General features: G+C 33.5%; 1 long non-coding RNA gene across 2 annotated transcripts; it reads left to right on the forward strand.

The window, feature by feature from the left end:
- The first annotated feature begins 12 nt into the window (after nt 1-12).
- Nucleotides 13-3876, forward strand: LOC112451643. 2 transcript variants are annotated; one of them, XR_003040394.1, is made up of 5 exons: nt 13-161; nt 1282-1526; nt 2746-2903; nt 3234-3342; nt 3456-3876. It is a non-coding gene; the product is annotated as an uncharacterized LOC112451643 (long non-coding RNA). The 2 variants fall into 2 exon arrangements; XR_003040395.1 differs by having other exon boundaries at nt 13-157.
- Nucleotides 3877-12546: the final 8670 nt, after the last annotated feature.

A 12546-nucleotide genomic window follows, 5' to 3' on the forward strand; every position in this document is an offset into this window, starting at 1 on the left:
GGCTCCTGCAATTTTATGTGCTTCCACCTTTATGGTTAGGGTCTCGGTATGAAAACTAACCTTCCTAAGTCAGGAGCGTAATTTGAATTTCGCGTGGAGCAACGTATTACCCCAGAAGTGCTCTCTAGGGTTAATTGTATACAACATTTTTATATGGGTAAGTAATTATTATATTCTAAAACTTGCATATTAATGATAAGAACTCAATTATTTATATGTGCTGTAAATAGGTAAGGTAAATGCACCTATTTGCGTCCATGTAAGGGTTATAGCAGAATAGAAGACCAATATACGAGTACAATCTATTCCAATTTGATTAAAAATCATTACTGATTGAAAAATATATATTTCTTTATGGAAAAAAGCTTTTGTTTTGACAAATTGCTACATATTGCACCGGAAAATTCTAAAATTACGCGAAGGTATTATTGTACATCGTTGCGTCCGCCTGATTAGTTTTCGAACGTATTTGCGTCCATTGCGTTGCCCCCTTTGCGTCAGGACGCAAACTAGTAGAACAAACTAGTAGATTTGACTGCACTATTTTGCGTCCGTCATGGTCATGGATAAAACGAATATGTATTGAATGTTTTCGGTCGCAAATAGAAACAGAATGTGTAGGGCCCCCATTTGCGTCTGCTCTTCAGAGGTTATGGTGGACTTGAATTATTCTGATAAAACTTATGTTACTTTATAAGTTGTGCCGCAGAAAAAAACAGTGCACATCGAAAAAGTGATATTTTTCGCATCATTCACGACAATTTTTAGCATGAATACACTGACGATTCAATTACTTTGAATATTTGAAGCAACCAGACGCACGCATGTACATTAGGATGTTGTTGCGTTGCTTTGCTACTATTGTGTGAAATTAATAATTTACTGACCTTTCGTGTGATGAAATCACACGTTTTGAGTAGCTTGTGGAGCTGGATTGCTTAAAACACTTGGACTTACTTCGTGATTATTTCTCAGGATCCGCAACAACGATAAAAATGACAGTCACTTTCACCATCCGATCTACTAAGAATTTGCCCTCAGAGCACGCGTATACACAGATGGTCATTCACGGCGCGCACTATGAAAGTTGAAACCGTGTTATATTTTTTTAATTTCAATGAAACACATTTTAAAATAGACGCAATTATAGAATATTGTCTATAGAATGAAATAAATATTCTTCATGAATCAATAAGTGTGGATATTAATTGATTTTATTACTTTTTAATCAGATTCGGACGCAAATAGGTGCACGGACGCAAATAGGTGCATTTACCTTAGCTGCTGATTCAAGATCTATTTTTTGACCTATATAAGAGAGAGATTTGCAGAAGAAAATAAATATACCAAAGTATTAAGGATCAAACATATTCTTGATGTACTCGGGCCGCGAGGCTGAGCAATATTCTAAGGAAAGTATTATACAAGATACAAAGATTGGACAATATCTTCCCTTGTCTTTCATTGACAATTATCTGAGTTTTGAAGATATGCTAAAAACTGATCAAAGAGCTTTCATGCAAGTTGTAAGTAAAGCTGCTTATCACAATTATAATTAATTATATAAACATTTACAAATGACATTTCCGGTTAATAGTTACATAATCGTAGTAGATATAAATTTACACAATAAAATCAAACTTTGAAAATCCTCTCCCTCCTTCTCTCTCTCCCTCCCTTTTCTTTCCCTTTTTTTCCCTTTCTCTCCAAGAGTAGTAAATATAATATTTGCAATTTAGAGTCGACAAAGAGATCACCAGGACTTGTAATTTTTACTGATTTTTTGGTATTATTTTCAATGTAGTGCCTATAGCAAAGATAGTAATTGCGCATTATCTGTATCTACTATGTTTATAGTTATTTTGATTGTGGCGTAACATATGCATATATTTTTTGTTTATGACAATTTATTAGATGAAAAAATAGATGAAAAACTCTAAAAGTGTCAGTAACATACAGACAAAATCATCCAAACGTCATATCAAATAAGTACTAACGCATTCACACTACATTGTTCAAGTCTTTTATGCATATAGATCTTCTATATATAAATGTGTGTTGCTTTGTTTTACCATATTTAGCAGAAAGTTTAAGTATTTATATATAAAAATCTTTTTGCAAACTTTTCATATATTTTTAAGCTTTTAAATTTAATTGAAGACAGTAATATTTTTTTACAATTTTCTTTAACGGAGCAAACATACTGATAATATATAAAAATTGTACAATTTTTGTAACAGATAAATATTTACACTGACAGCTCGAGATCTTTTACTTTGAAACTTTTTAATCATTTTTGTGATATATTGAGCAAATGCTCTAATTGATTTACACCTATTTTTATTATGTAAAAGCATTTGTAATTCTATGCAATCAATACGATATATGTAAACTTTCTAAAAGAAAGTAGAATTTTGTCGGTAAAGTTTTTAAATATGGTATGTCGTATGCCCTTCAAAAATCAAAATGTATTTGTATTAATCTCTATAATGTATTCAACTGTATGTTTTATGTATAAAACGATCAAATAGAATCTTGAGGAGGAGCACCCAATGCGTCCAAAACCAAAAATAGTTACTCTGACTCTTAATCTTACAAACTTATATCTATAATATATGTCCTTTAATATGTTCTATAATATCCTATAATATGTGTTATTATATTTTAAAAGTTTTCTGAACTATTTTCCTTGCAATTTATAATAATATACTGTATTATATAGGATTACAAGTATAAATTTTTCAGGTAAACAAGGTTATGTTAATTGGAGGGAAACATGAAAAGGATTTTATTAGAAGAAGTTTGAGTGCTACATTTTCTGATGACAGCCTCCATGTGTTCATGGACTGGCCAAAAAAATAATTATAAAATTGGAGATACGCGCACAATTCTGAGCATTAAAAGTAAGTAATTTTTTAAGAGATGTATATATTACTTGCAGTATTAAATGCTATGTTTTATGTCTCAGAATTTATTAAAATTGTCTCCTATTTTTTTGTGGCAATTATCGTTAAAAAGCAGAACACACATACACGTTAAAAATTCTTACGAAATAAAAGAAAAATAATATATATCCATAAACTAATACTTTTGATCGATTTAGTATATATGTAAACGATTCCGGAAACTTTTGTGTTATTTCAATAATTATTATAAGTTTTAATTGCTGTTAAATTAACATTATTTATTTCTTTCATCTAACAATAAACTATATTGAATTTTTCTTATTCCAGAAGCTTTTAGAGCAATATTCCCTCGGAATACAGAAAAAGATTTTGAACACTTTATAATGGAGTGGTTCAGATTCGCAAACGTCCGTAAGGAAAAAAAAACATTAAAAAGGTAATGTAATGTATTTCGGTATATACTCTCCATAAAATAAAATCATTATAGTTTGTCGCGTTATAATTTATAAGTAACTTTTTCACTAATTTAATTCTACTTTTATTTTTCAGGAAGTGATAAATATATTATTTTACTTGCGTAGCTCCGCGTGAGTGATTATTATAGTAACAAATTTTTTTATTTGAAAGATGAGTTTTATCCCAAAACCTTCCGCTAGGATCAGTGATTTTCACCAAAGATATTATTGTGATAAACTGAAAACTGCAATATATGGTATATATATATTATTTTTATATAAATAAAACTTTTTTATGATAATTAGTAAATTATTCCCCAATTGATTGCAAATTAGTATATAACAGGCCTGGGCAACTTCAAGCTCCGGAGCCACGACACTCTTCTACTTTCCGTGGATAGAAAAGAAGTGTCGTGGTTCTGGAGCTCAAAGTTGTCCAAGCCTGGTCTATAAAAGCAATCTAAATATTAATTAGACAATAAATATTGAGGTATTTTATTACTATTGCATATTTATTGAAAACATGTTGCCTGTAATAGAAATAAAACATCAATAAGAACTTTAAATAAATGTTAGAATTAATATTACGGTAATTTTAATATAATATTGTAATAAAATTGATAGTACGTTTAAATTTTTATCTCAACAACATTACAGGAATGATAGAAAAACCTTAGCGCAATGTTATTTGCAACGTTATGGCACTCCCATTTCAACATTACTGAAATTTCGGAATCGTGGTCAAAGTATGTTCATAATGGTGTTCTATACAACATTAAGAACTACATATTTAACAACATTACAAGTTCTAGAATATCGTTGCAATAACATTTGCTTACTGGGAGTGTACAATCATATATTGTAAAATCATATATTGTATTGTTTGTTTGCTTCGTTACTAAAGCACATATAGAATTAGTTTACGATTGCACTGCGGAAACGTTTTTGCACGCGCTGAAACAATTTATATCAAGGCGTGGAAAACCGGGTGACATATACTCGGATAATGGCACAAACTTTGTTGGCGGAAATAAAGAATTAAAAGAGTTGACCAATTTATTATATTCACAACAATTTAAAATAAGATTGTGTCTAAATTGTCTGTTAACCAGGTAAACTGGCATTTTTTTCCTTCTAGTGCATTTCATTTTGGAGGTATTTGGGAGCCCGAAACTTTGGTGGAAAGGTCCAAATTGATTGTCTTCTAATAGTTATCCGTATAAAAAAACTAAAGCTTTAAAATCAATTAAATATCATCTGAAACGAATAGTAGGAAATGCGTTATTAACATATGAATGAATGTATACTGTATTGACCCAAATTGAATCATGTCTTAATTCTCGACCTATTACAGTAATATCCAGTGATCCAAATAATCTTTGTGCCTTAACACCAGACCATTTTTTTATTAGTAGTCTACCCGGCCCAGGCTTTGCCTGAGCCAAATCTCACAGAAATTAATGAGCATAGATTTTCTCGATGGCAAAGAGTTCAATCAATGGTTTAACACTTCTGGAAAAGATGGTCTACAGAATATTTGACGCAGTTGCATCAAAAGACGAAGTAGAGGACGATAAAATTTTTCTCATCTCTTGCCGGACGAATTGTGGTATTATGGGAGGACCACACTCCACCCCTGTGTTGGAAACTAGCAAAAATTATTGACATTTATCCTGGAAAGGATCAATTGGTTCGAGTCCTTACATTAAAGACAAAGAACGGGATAATTAAGAGGTCAATGAGCAAAGTCAGTCTGCCACCGCAGTACAAAACTCATGTAATTGAGTAGAAGAATGTATTAATCCCTTCGGGATTGTAAAATTTGACTCATTTTTGACTGTTTAATCAAAATCTGTTAATTCTAAAATTTATATTTATATCAAGTTTCTATAGACTAATGTTAATTCAATTGTATAAGTCAACGCATATTATAGTTGTATTGTAACATATTCTTGTCATTTAACGTTGTATAAGCCAAGTCTAATTATTACATGATATGTATTTTTTATTCTAATTGAAACTAAGGTTTTAATGATGGGCGGTATATTTGATCTATATTATCGACAACGTTAGAATTAGGCAGTGCCTATTCGTATTGTCATCATTATACGGAATTCAGTGTTTGTCAACCTCTCGCCTCTCGCTCCGTTGACTGCTATAATAAAGTGACAAACATAGAGATATTTAGAGAGTTATTCCTACATATCGGCGTTTTCATTTCCTCACTCAAGGAAATAACACCATGACTCCTATAATCCTATAATATTTTTATCATATTTAGTTTAACGATTGATAATCTAATATTTGTAATTATTAATAAAAAATATATTAAAATAATTGTCTTTTTATACAAATTGTTTGATTCGAAAGAAGGTAAAATTTTCAGTAAACTCATAACAAGTACTCGAACATATTTGATTCAGGTTCGAGTCTACTTGGAAATAATAGAGGAAGTGCGAGTATACTCTAAGCCTGTTTTAAGATAACTTTACAACCGTTAAAGATAACTAAAGTTTTCCTATAATGAGTTGTAATTCCAAATGTTTGTCATAACGTGTTTTTCGCCAATTTCGTTTATTTATAGTAAATTTAATTTTATATCAAATTTTACGAATGTAGATTTTGGAAGGGTAATGTGAGATATGTCGGGTAATGCGGAACACCTTATTACTCTTACAAGAACATAATTTTTCTCTTAAGTATTTTGGTACATATTAATAATCAAATAGTATAGGTACGAATGTCTCGAAGAGAAGGAAAACGCAAATTAGTCGAGCGAGGTGGGTTCGACTTGCGCGAATAATGCCTCGATTATTAAACATTATTAGTCTTAAGGTAAAAAAGAAAGATTTTTGTTATAATGTTATGAAAGATTGTTGTTTGTTGGACGGAAAACGTTGCTCATTTAAAGTTGATACGGGCTCTGATGTTTCAATTGTTAGTAGTAAATTGATAGGAAAGAATAAAGAAAGGATTGAATTTGAGAATCATAATCTAAGACAAGGTATCCTACTGGAGAAAGTCATTTAAATTTAAAGTTTTTGTATGTTCAGATCGGAAAATATTCTCTGAAGATGCCAATGTTTATAACGGAGATTAGTGACGAATGTTTGTTGGGCGTAGATTTTCTCGAGATGGTAATTTGAAAAACATTTTCGAGTCTTCTCTGGGAAATTTAGAATTTAAAGAGAAAAAGTTTTGCAATTGCTCCCGAGTGGTAGACTCTTCTGAAAAAGTTTCGTTCTTTTTAAAAAAACTCTATATAAATAATTTTAAAAACCTCAATGAAGCACAAACGTTTTTCTTGTTTTTATTTTTTTTAAATAAATATCAGGATGTGTTTTCCGATAAGATTATTGCAGGAAATTGTGATATTGTTTGTCATAACATAAATGTGAAAGATTCCTCCCCAATAAAGCAGGTCCTTCGTCACATTCTAATCTAAATGCGTAGCGAAGTGAGCCAAATAATATATGAGGAAACAGGGGGTAATTGAGGAATTCCAAAGCCCTTAGTTTTGCTGGTTGTCTTGGTGAGAAAGAAGGACGTATTAATAAGATTTTGCGTGGACTATAGAAAGTTAAATGCTGTTACCAAAAAAGATTCCTATTCTCTTCCTAGGATTGACGACATCTTTGATCAACTCGCAGATAACTCCTTGGTTTTCTATTCTGGATCTAAAAAGCGGGTACTAGCAGATAAAAATTTGCATGGAAAACCGCAAGAAGATCGTTTTCTCCATCGTTAGCGGATTATGGCAATTCACCGCCTTTCGGTTTGTGCAATGCCTCCGCGATCATTCGAGCGCTTAATGGAAATGGTCTTAAAAAAATTTTGTTAAAAGATCTGCTTATATATATATATATAGTTTATTTAGATGATGTGATCATTTTAAGGAAGAGTTTTTCAAAAAGGCTTGAAAATTTAAAAAAGATTTTTCAACAATTTCGTAAAGTAAACTTAAAAATAAATCCAAAGAAATGTATTCTCTTTGAAAGGAATGTTAACTATTTGGGGCATATAGTCTCGGCAGAGGGTGTGATTACAGACCTCGAGCGGTGAAAAACTGGCCAGTATCGCATAATAAAAAACAATTACGGAGTTTTCTAGGATTTTGTTCCTATATTACTGCAGATTTGTAAAGGGGTTTTCTTTCTTTGCAAAACCTCTATACTCACTTACAGAAAATTGTTCGAATTTGGGGAGAGAAATGCTAAGAGGTTTTCGAGAATCGGATTTTATCTTCTACTCCGGATTTTATCTTTTCCCGACGTCTATAATAATAATTATTATATTATTGTATACATTTATTATATTATAATTTATTACAAACTCTAATTTTTGGGCTTTTTGTAACATAAAATTTTACATTACAAATATACGTAACACATGTAACATTTAAAACTTTTACTCATAATGATATATATATATAGGGTGTCCGTAAATCGTGGGGACTTTTCTCGTATTTAGATAGAACGAGCCAAACTGAGTCGAAAAGTCTTGTACCATTTTGCAATTTTCTCAATAGTTTATGAGTTATTAATAATTAAAAATCGCCGTATTGGCCCGGCCCATCGCCAAATCCAAGCGCGCCGTGAGATACGACCGCCCCGCGGTCCGCGCGCGGGCAGTTGTTTACAACAAGCGGCGGCGATCACGCACGAGCGGCGCGTAACGCCGGGCCCCCGTTCTAAGCGATGATAGTAAAATTTTCTAACGACATAGAAAATTTTTTTGTGCGCACGTATGTACATACGTGTGTACATGCATACACAAGAAAATATCAATTCTACTGCTTAAAAAAGCGATTACTCAATTTACTTTTTTCTTTTAATAAGTAACGGTTGTCTTTAAGAAAGAATATTTTCTTGATAATAGTTATAAAATGTACAAATTTTAGAAAGAGTCTTTATCATGTACTCGAAAGAAGAATTTATACTCCTTCAAGAAGCATAATAAAATTCTATCAAAGAAAGTTAAAAAAAATAAATAACGTAATATGAGGAACCTCGAGATTAAAATAGGAGAAGTCAAAACTATGAGGGTCAGACGCAGATCACAGTGCGTAATATCAGAAATAACTGATTTATTCGTCATTTTGATACATTACATCGATCCGTACGTTTCGGTTCAGTTTTGAGCCATCTTCAGCGGTAGTTACAGAAATTGAGTTACACGTTCTCCGTACCATATGGCGAATTTACTGATTCAAAGTATTAGAAACATAGGCCAATAGATCCATATCCGCAAATTTGTTCAATTAATGTCGAGATATTAAAAAGATTCTTTAGGAAACTCACCATTCGGTCTGAAAAACGTGGAATACAGAGCCATGTACATAATGAATACTCTGTGCGAGAAGACTTGACGATCTTATCGACACGACACACAGCAATGACATGAAAGGTCCTGCAAGAAGAGGCATGTCGTAGGTCAACACACCGACGAGAATTATAACAAAGATACGATTTGACACCGTCACAATATTGCACGTATCAATAGTAAAACCCCGATTTGCCAACGACCAAAGTTCATGAGCATGGATTACAATTTGCTCAAAACCGTGACATATGCATGATGCAAAAAATCCGTGTCATTTTGAGACGGTGTCAAATCGTGCTTTGTTATAATTCTCGCCGGTGTATTGACCTACGACATGCCTCTTCTTGCAGGACCTTTCATATCATTGCTGTGTGTCGTTGTCGATAAGATCGTTAAGTCTTCTCGCATAGAGTATTCATTATGTACATGGCTCTGTATTCCACGTTTTTCAGACCGAATGATGAGTTTCCTAAAGGATTTTTTTAATATCTCGACATTAATTGAACAAATTTACGGATATGGCTCAATTGGTCTATGTTTCTGATATTTGGAATCAGTAAACTCACCACACGGTACGGAGAACGTGTAACTTAACTTGTGCAACTACTGCTGAAGATGGCTCAAAGCTGAGCCGAAACCTACGGATCGATGTATGAAAACGACGAATAAATCAGTTATTTCTGATATTACGCACTGTGATCTGCGTCATAGCCTTGACTTGTCCTATCAAAATAATTAGCAAATCAAATGTTTGTTTTAATTTTATATTCTTAACTGAAGAATCGAATAATTAGAATGTAGAATATTATTTATTTTAAGTAATATTATCAAGAAAACATTTTTTGTAAGGATCATCGTTACTTAAAAACAGAGAAAACTGAGTAATTGGTTTTCTTAGCACTAGCGAATGATATTTTTCTTTTGCGTGTGCGTATACGCTTGTCATTTTACTATTTAATACTATTATAAAAATTGTATCAAATTAAATTGATACTGAAAGAAAAGAAATTATTATTATGTGTCTAGACTTACTTATAATTCATCGAATTATTGTTAAGCTGTAATTGAAAATGCAGAATTAAAATTATGTCTAGACAAAATATTAATTCTGAATTTTTTTCACGTTATAACATAAAACATTTTCGCAAATTAAAATTATGTACATAATTGTAATTCCCGAATTTTACTTATGTACGCAATTTTAATACTTGAATTTCTATTATGTACACAATTGTAATTCTCAAATTGCTTTTTTTCTTTTGGTAAGTAACGAGGTTCTTTAAAAGAAAGATTATATTTTCTTGATAATAATCTTAAAGTGTATTTATCACAAATTTCAGAAAAAGTCTTTATCATGTACTGGCAAAAATAATTTATACTCCTTCAAAGAACATTATAAAATTTTATCAAAGAAAAGTCAAAATAATAAGCAAATCGAATTTTTGTGTTTTAGTGTTATATTCTTATTTGAAAAGTTAAACAATTAGAATTAAGAATTTTTAATTGACTATAATTGACAATGATTATAATCGTGGCAACAATTATAATCGTCGTGACATATCGTCACCTCGTTTAAACCAAGAATTCTTAGTCATTCAAACGCTGATGTAATTTTAGATGCTAGAAAATCGGTGTTCCATCTTATTATTGTTTGTCGTCTTAATACATGTTATTGCGATAACTATTACCACATGCCTCCTCAGTGGTGTCGAATTGGTACGACACCCGCATGGAATGAGAGTGGTTCCAGGTTTGAACCCTGGCTAATGTTTTTTGCAATAAATTTAATTAATTCATTAAGATGCTTATATTATAAGCATCTAAAATTACATCAGCGTTCGAATGACCAAGAATCCTTGGTTGAAACGGGGTGACAATATGTCACGACGATTATAATTGTTGCCACGATTATAATCATTGCCCGTTATAGTCAATTAAAACTTTTAAACGTTATAGTCACTTTTAAACTTTTTTCCATTATTTTGTAAGCTAATATAATAGTTGAAGTTAATAAAAATAATATACAAATATATCTTGTTTTGGTTTTTTAACAGATAAAATTCAAAATCATAGATTTTTTTGAAATATCGTATAAAAGTTCTTCTGGCTACAAAAACTTTTTTATGAAATATAAATTTTTTCGGATGACTGTCAATAAACCTATCGTAATTGCATACCTTAATTTTAAAGACAAAGTTCACGTTGACTTGTGTTATCAAAAAAATATTCTTTGTAAAGATAACCGTTGAAGGAAGAGAAATAGGGAAGGGAGTAATTGATTTTCTTAGCACTAAAATGATATTTTTTGCGTGTCATTGTGCATAAATCGCAATCGCGATAAGATCGCGAGTCAAAAAATAATTTTTTTCCTGTGTCAAGAAAATGATAGAGCGCTATCATTTCCACACCACCTTGCGGTAGATAGCATGGCGCATTTTTTTTTAAGTGGTATCCCCAGTAGGTCTAATCCACTTTGAATCAAAATATTTCAATGCAACAACTGCTCGAAGTGCCTTCCTCCTTCTCGTACACAGAGTTCGGCCCTTCGAGTGATATTCCGCGTCGCGCGGTGCGCCATTTCTGGTGTGATGGTACCGAAAGCTGCGAGAATTTCTTCTCGTACCTCAGCTTCTGTACCACCACGCCTGTGCTCGACTAAATCTTTGATGTAACCCCAAACGAAATAGTCGAGCACGTTAAGATCCGGCGACCGCGCCGGCCAGATGATTGGGCCACCTCGACCCATCCACCTGTCCGGATATCGCGCGTCTAAAACGTTTCGCGCCTGTCGCGAAAAATGCGCGGGTGCCCCATCGTGCTGGAAAATGAGCTCTTCCCGTTCACGAAGGGGAATGTCTTCGAGAAGACCGGGCAACTCATTTCCCAGAAACCGCGCGTAAGTTTCTCCGTTTAAGCGCGGCGGGAGAATGTAGGGACCGATCTGAAAATCATAGAAGGAGTGTGATTTGAAAAAATGTGAGGGAAACAAAGACGGACTTTCTTAACTTATAAATTTACTACTCACAATTCGGTCCGCTTTTATTCCTGCCCAAACATTTATCGACCAGCGATATTGGAAAGCGCCTTGGCGAATGGCGTGCGGATTTTCACCTCTCCATAATACACAATTATGGGAGTTAAACACGCCATTCGGTGTGAAGGTCGCTTCGTCCGTCCACAGGATGCGGTCGGGGAAAAGAGCATTCCGCCGACACTGCGCGAGGAACCCTGTGTATTTCGCCGATAAAATTAATATTTGTTAAAAGCAGCATAAACGAAAGCATTAAAGAAAGATGATAGAAAGTACCTTCACAGAAAAAGACGCGCTGCTCTGCATCTCTCGCAAGAAGTTGTTGCACCCGTTGATAATGATACGGGTGCAATACGTCTCGACGTAGAACCCGATGTACGACGTCTCGGGAGAGACCGAGCATACGAGCGACACGGCGTATAGTAGGTCGTCTCTCGGGGTTCTCGGGATCGTCTTCGAAATCCTCGAATATCTGGACGATTCTTTCTTCGTCGATTACGCGACGTTGCAGCGGTGCACCAGCATCTCGCCAATTTGGCATAAGAGATCCCGTCTCTCTGGCGCGTCGGACACATCTCAAAATCACGTTGTATCCGGGATGTCGTTCACGCCCGGGGAATCGTTCCGCGTAAAGTCGAACGGCGGCACGGACGTTTTCTCCAGCCATTCCATACGTAATGAGCATGTCGGTATACTCTGTAGCAGTATACATCTTTTTACGATTTATACGAATCTTTGCGAGAACGCACACACGTCGAGCGCTGGGCACGTATTGTCGTGGAGCGACAAACAACAGACATTTGTAGTTAACAATATTCTTTTGTTTTAACGT

This window comes from Temnothorax curvispinosus, unplaced genomic scaffold (genome assembly GCF_003070985.1).
Source record: "Temnothorax curvispinosus isolate PA1 unplaced genomic scaffold, ASM307098v1 QBEX01002441.1, whole genome shotgun sequence".
Lineage (NCBI taxonomy): Eukaryota > Metazoa > Arthropoda > Insecta > Hymenoptera > Formicidae > Temnothorax > Temnothorax curvispinosus.